This window comes from Callithrix jacchus, chromosome 17 (genome assembly GCF_049354715.1).
Source record: "Callithrix jacchus isolate 240 chromosome 17, calJac240_pri, whole genome shotgun sequence".
NCBI classification, from domain to species: domain Eukaryota; kingdom Metazoa; phylum Chordata; class Mammalia; order Primates; family Cebidae; genus Callithrix; species Callithrix jacchus.
In genome coordinates, this window is record NC_133518.1 from 51,834,741 (window position 1) to 51,841,135 (window position 6,395).

The 6,395-nt window shown below is 41.3% G+C and overlaps 1 pseudogene across 1 annotated transcript; it reads right to left on the reverse strand.

Annotated features, from left to right (window-relative positions):
- Positions 1-2,614: 2,614 nt before the first annotated feature.
- On the reverse strand, positions 2,615-3,275 carry LOC100408228 (small ribosomal subunit protein mS33 pseudogene; annotated as a pseudogene). Its single transcript, XR_013528905.1, has one exon. The product of XR_013528905.1 is annotated as a small ribosomal subunit protein mS33 pseudogene (transcript).
- Positions 3,276-6,395: the final 3,120 nt, after the last annotated feature.

Genomic DNA, 6,395 nt, shown 5'->3' on the forward strand with positions numbered 1-6,395 from the left:
TAGTAAGCAGCAGAACCAACATTAAAACCCAAGTCACTGTAACTTCAAAGCCTATGAGTTCCTGCTTATACAACAGAGCTTTTCTCAGGCAAGGAGTTTTAGCTGTCTTAGGCAGTAGGACATTTTCCTCTGAACTTAAAACTAAAAAATATCTTTCAAAGGAGGTTCCTCAAATCTTTGTATTGTGTTGTGGGTTGAAGCAGAGGGAATTAGGAGTGTTTGATAGGCAGCTATTTCCTAAGTTGATCTTGAGGGAAGTTGATGACATCGAAGAGAAGTGCCAATCGAATAATAATTCTCACGCCACAGAGATGTCCTCTTTTGAAAGATAAAGGCTGACCCTGTTTGACGATATCTCTCACATGATGTTTTTAGCATCTCCTCATCCCAACTCTGCATCTGTTGAACTTGAATGAGGAGCCAGAGAGATCAGATTGAGGATATTATGTCTCAGGATAATTACCATAGTTTAGCTTGACTACTGGCAGAATCTGGATTTGAGTGCACAATTTAAATACAAATATGTTTTAAGCATCTCCCATAATTACTAATTGCAAAATTGTTTCTTATATTTCCATCAATGAGTGGTGTCATTTCCCCAACAGTGGTTTAAACTAGAAACCGTGGTGGTGTCCTAGATTTCCTCATTTTCTGAATCCTTGCATACTAGATTCCAAATCCTGTCAAGTCCTGTTTCTTAGATCCAGAGTCTGCTATGGTGTAGTTAATGTGAGTCCAGAGTTCAGACCACAAACTAGCTACTTACTAGTATGAACCTTTGTGCATTCATTACCGTATCTTTAAAGAATACTGTAGTAGTTTCCAATGACTGCTGTAAGAAATTACCCCAACCCTGGTGGCTTAAAACAATACAATTTCGATGAATAACATCTAGTATTTGAGAGCACCAAAGGGTGACTACAGTCAACAATAATTTATTGTACATTTAAAAATAACTAAAAGAGCCACATGTGGTGGCTTTTGCCTGTAATCCCAGCACTTTGGGAGACCAAGGTGGGTGGATCACCTGAGGTCAGGAGTTCGAGACCAGCCTGATCAACATGGTGAAATCCAGTCTCTACTAAAAACACAAACATTCAACAGGTATGGTGGCAGGTACCTGTAATCTCAGCTACTCAGGAGGCTGAGGCAGGAGAATCACTTGAACCTGGGAGGTGGAGATTGTAGTGAGCCAAGATCACACCATTGCACTCCAGTCTGGGCAACAGAGCAAGATTCCATCTCAAAAATAAAACAAAACAAAACAAAACTAAATGAGTGTAATTGGAATGTTTGTAATACAAAGAAATGATAAATGCTTGAGGTGATGAATACCCCATTTACGCTGATGTGATGATTACACATTGTATGCTTGTATTGGTCTCATGTATCCTATAAATACACATACTCACTATGTACCCCTAAAAATTAAAAATGAAAAAACCCACAAATTTATTATCTAATGATTTTAGAGGTCAGAATCATTGGGCTTACTCCTGAGTCTCATTGGGTTATCAGAGGGAATGCTATTATCATCACTATAATACAGGCTGCCTGTATTCCATGGTTCATGGCCCCTTTCTGTCCTTAAAGCTAGCAGTGGCTGGTTGAGCCTTTCTCACATGGCATCACATGAGTACAGACTCTTCTTTGGCTTCCCTCTTTCACTGTAAGGAGCCTTATGGTTTCATTGGGCCTACCTGGGTAATCCAGGATACTCTCCATAGCTTAAAATCAGATGGCAATGTTAGGAATAATAAATTCCTCTTCAAAAAGTTTAATTGTGTAACATTCTTATCCTTTGCTCAGAAGTCCAACCTCCTTATACACTCTTGCTTCCAGCCTGAAAACCACCCTTCTGCTCTAGTTACGCCCTAACATGCCCAGACATGTCCAGACATGCCTTGTACCATAATTGGACAGATGACTCCCATCCCCTCCTTCTCTTACAAATTGTGTGCTAACCATATTTAGAAAAGTTTAAGCCTTAGCCAACTGGGATCAGCTTAGATTGTGTGGTCCAACCCTAGCCAATAGGAGAAGGACACAGGGACAGGAACTGCGTTAGGGATAAAAATCTCTTCTCTCCTTTGTTTATTGTGCTCTCGTGATTGTGACTGATGCAGGCAGCACCCTTCTGCAGAAGTAAATTGCTTTGCTGAGAAAACTTTTTGCCTGAGTGCTAGTTCTTTGTGGCACCCAAGCATTTGTTTCCAACAACAAGTAAACTTCATTTCCTACACAACTTTAATTCCCTTTTGCATGTCTATAGTTTCCAGGGATTAGGACATAAGCATCTTTGGGGGACATTATTCTGTCTACCATAGGTATCTATCTCACAGGGCAATTGAGAGGATTCAGTGAGTTTTAGCCTATAAAGTACTTTGCACAATGCTTAGCATGATGTAAATACTCAATAAATGTCCTTATTGGTGTATTAGCTTATGTCTTCAGTCTCTCCCTTATTACCCTTCATACTGAACTCAGAGTTATATTTCAGGAGACCAATTTCATCCCATTATCTCTATCTTTAGTTCTTACTCTGAATTCTCTTCTAGTTTTCCTGCTATCCTGTGTTTTCTATATATTGATTTTCTATTCTCTCTCTCTCTCCTTTCTTTCTTTTTTTTTTTTCATCAAACAATAACTTATTTATTCATTTCATTAGAGAACTAGGTAAACATCACATAACATGACCAAGGACAAAATAATTTTGCACAGTTAGAATGTGTTCAAGAAACCAGCTACAATTTAACTGGATTAGATTTCAACAAGGATACGACTGTGTTCCTCCAAATAACCTTCATTTAGGAAGATGACATTCCTCCAATATGTGGAAAGACAATAAATGCACTTTTTCTCTCTGTCACTGAGGAAGAAATTCTCCCTCTTGAGGGACCAACATTACTTCTTTTTTGCTGCTCTTTTCCCTTCTCCTTTCTTTGGTTTCCCCTTTCCACGAAGGTTCTTTAGTCGTTTTTGCTCATCCATAAAATCCTGATGCTCATCTCTGTAGAGTCCCAGAAGTCGGAGTGTCCGCACGAGTCCAGAGTAAATGTGGTGATCTGGATACCAATCGTAAGTCTCCTTCTTCTTGGCCAAGGGCAGTTCACTGAACAGTTTCACCACTTTCATAGACTTGGAATCAGTAGGCCTGGCGACTTCACCAAATAGCCGAGCACTGAGACGAGACATGCGCAAGGCATATTCTGAAAGGGAGAACATTTCTTGAGTGGCAAGGAGTTAGAGTTCCTGAACCTGACCTTCCTCACCCCTGCGTCCTTGTCCCCTCCTTTCTTTTTTTTAAAAAGAGTATCACTCTGTCACCCAGGCTGGAATACAGTGGTGAGATCTTTGTTCACTGCAACCTCTGCCTCTGTCTCCTGGGTTCATGCAATTCTCCTGCCTCAGCCTCCTGAGTAGCTGGGACTACAGGTCCACTCCACTGCTCCCAGCTTATTGTTGTATTTTTCTAGAGACAGGGTTTCACCATATTGGCCTGGCTGGTCTCAAACATCCTGACCTCAAGTGTTTGGCCCACCTCAGCCTCCCAAAGTGTTGGGACTACAGGTGTGAGCCACTGCACCTGGCCTCAACTTACTATTTTCTAATTGTTAACTTACCTGTCTTGCAGTTAGGTGATGGTATCAAAGTGTGATCATGAACCAGCAACATGGGCATCACTTGGAAGGCTGTTAGAAATGCAAAATCCAAGCCCCTGCACCCCACAGCCAACCCCACTCTCACATCAAATGAATCAAAATTTGAATTTTAATAAGATCTCCAGGTTAAAATGTATATTAAAATAATAAATTATACCAGGCACTTGCGTTAGAACCAAGAAGCACAGAAATAACAGGCATGGTTTTCTGCAGCTCCTTGAATGCATTCTGCTCTTGTATTTCTTCACTTCTTTGTATAGCCTACGTGATAGTCATCTTGGAATGGTTTAAAGGTGCAAGCTTGAGCTCCTACAAAATTACACAGGGGCATCATGTAGTTCAGACAGGCAAGGATTTTTAAATCTGTTTTGCTTACAAGTGTGTCTTAACACCTGGGATACTGCCTGACACAGAGCAGATGCTTCGTAAATATTGTTGAATGAGTGAATCCATGTGTTTTTTTTCTCCCCTAGCAGAAAATTTCACCCACAAGGGGGACCCATTTTCAGCTCAAATCCATTCAAGAAAGTATTTCTTTCACCAAAAAGCCACAAGATATGTCATGTTTTTCTCCTGTTTCACCACAGGAGACTGCTAATCACTAAGAACAAGCAGGCTCTGGAAAGTAAATGTTTAAATATGAAACGGGGAGAGAAAGCTGGGGGACTTTGTCACTGAAGAGAGAAGCCATCTGTGGGCCAACAATGCACATAGTAAGTGGGAGAATTCTTCATGGCAAAACTATTGGCGAAGTCTCTGTTATGAAAGTGCCCCTAGAGTATATGTTGAAACAGGCACTGAAAGTACAGGTTCTGGTCCAAGAAAACAGGGCAGATTGTATTGGGATAAAAACAGCAGAAGACTCAATAGAGTGGATCAGCAGATTGTAAACAGTGAAAGAAGATTTGAAATCTGTTATAACAGTCCCAGTGGCTAAGGACATTTACCAGTTCCTTGGTGATGAGAAACTAGAAATAAATGCCAAACCCATCTCAGTAGATATGGAGCTGTGTACATGCTACTGGAGCTGTGCAGTAAACTCCACGTGATTTTCACGCCACAGTCGCTCTTGTTGTTGTTGTTTGGTTTTTTGAGACAGAAGTGATCTGCCCACCTTGGCCTCCCAAAGTGCTGGGATTATAGGCATGAGCCACGGTGCCTGGCCTCATAGTCACTCTTAAGGAATTGTTTGCTGCTGTCATCAAGCTCTGAATTAAACTGTACCTACAAGTATCGGCCTGGGTGAACCCAGGTGACAGATGCTCAATGCTGAGATATAAGATAGCTCCCTCTCCTCCCGGGTTTAATGACGTTTGTTTTTCTCTAAGAATGTACTTACAATATGTCTGCATGTCTGTTCTCTGCCTAGAAAACACTGTGTCTTGACTCTCAGCTCTAAGTTCACTTTTATAGCTTCTTTTACAGCCAGAATGAATGTCACCCTTTCCCAAGTCTTTCCTGAGTCTCCCAAAAAGTTATTTTGACACTATCTCCTCCATCCCATAGCCTTTGTACACACCTCTCTTAAAATACGGTTACTTATTTACCTGCTCTTCTCTCTAGAGAAACTGCCAATTACTAGGGCTATAGGCTGCATCTGATTCTCCTTTAATCTCCCCTCCCCCCGACTCCCAGAGATCACCAGCATGCAGTAGGCTCCTGTAAAGCTTGTAGACCTTGGTCTCATCATCAGGGCAGGCAGCAAAGCCTCATCAGTTCTTGGAACATCTTAGTTAAGGGACAGTTGACTTGCTGTGGGCAAATATCTGGCCTTAATTATTTAGCAGGGTAAATAGACTGTGATTGTGTCTGGTTGGCAGGTGCCATCTTTTTTACAGGGGAAATCGATTTGCTGATATATCAGTTAGTTAGAAAAAAGAGAATGTTATAGATAATGCTTACACATGGTGACCTAGTTGCCAACTGCATTGTATAAGCTAACAGTATCATAACACTTTGACTTAGAAAACTTATTATCATTATTATTATTAAGAAGTCATTTGAATTTTTATTGCCGGAAGGACTTCATCTAGAATAAAGGCCCAACTGAAATGAAACAAAATTCTACCTTTGGAAAGCTATTCAGCTCAATCATTTTCAAGACATGCCAATGGCAAACTACAACTGGAGCTAAGAATATATGTCTCCTCCCTGTTTTTTTCCTCCTTCTTTCTTTCTCTCCCTTCTCCCTCCCTCCCTCTGTTCTTTCCTTCCTCCCTTTTTTCTTTCCCTCTTTTTTTTCCTTCCCTTTCCTCAAGTATTTGTTGAGCACTTACATTTTGACAGGTCTTTTTTAGGCATAAGGGATACAAAGTGAGGGAGCCATAACCCCCTGATTCCCAGTTGCTTTTTTTCTAGGGCTTTTCATTTGGAAAAAAGGGGAGAGAAAAGAGAGACTTTGTTTGTTTGTTTATTTGTTTTTTAACCACTAGAAAAAAACACAGAGCTTTATTATTCTCAGCATCAGCGGCTCTGTAGGACAGGGGAGTGAGTTCTGTTGACTGACAGGGATAGGTGGCTCCTACTTGCCAGCGATAAGCGGGTTCCGCAGGACCACGATGACTGAGTCCCCACGCAGGAACATCTTGGAGATGTAGCGGTCTTTGTTGACTGGCTTGGACTTCTTCTTGCCCTTGCCGCTCTTGGGTACCTCACTCCACATCTCCTTCACGTTCTCCAGCACCATGTTGCAGTGCCTATCGAAGGCCTTCACGTCGCCCAGGAGTTTCTTAT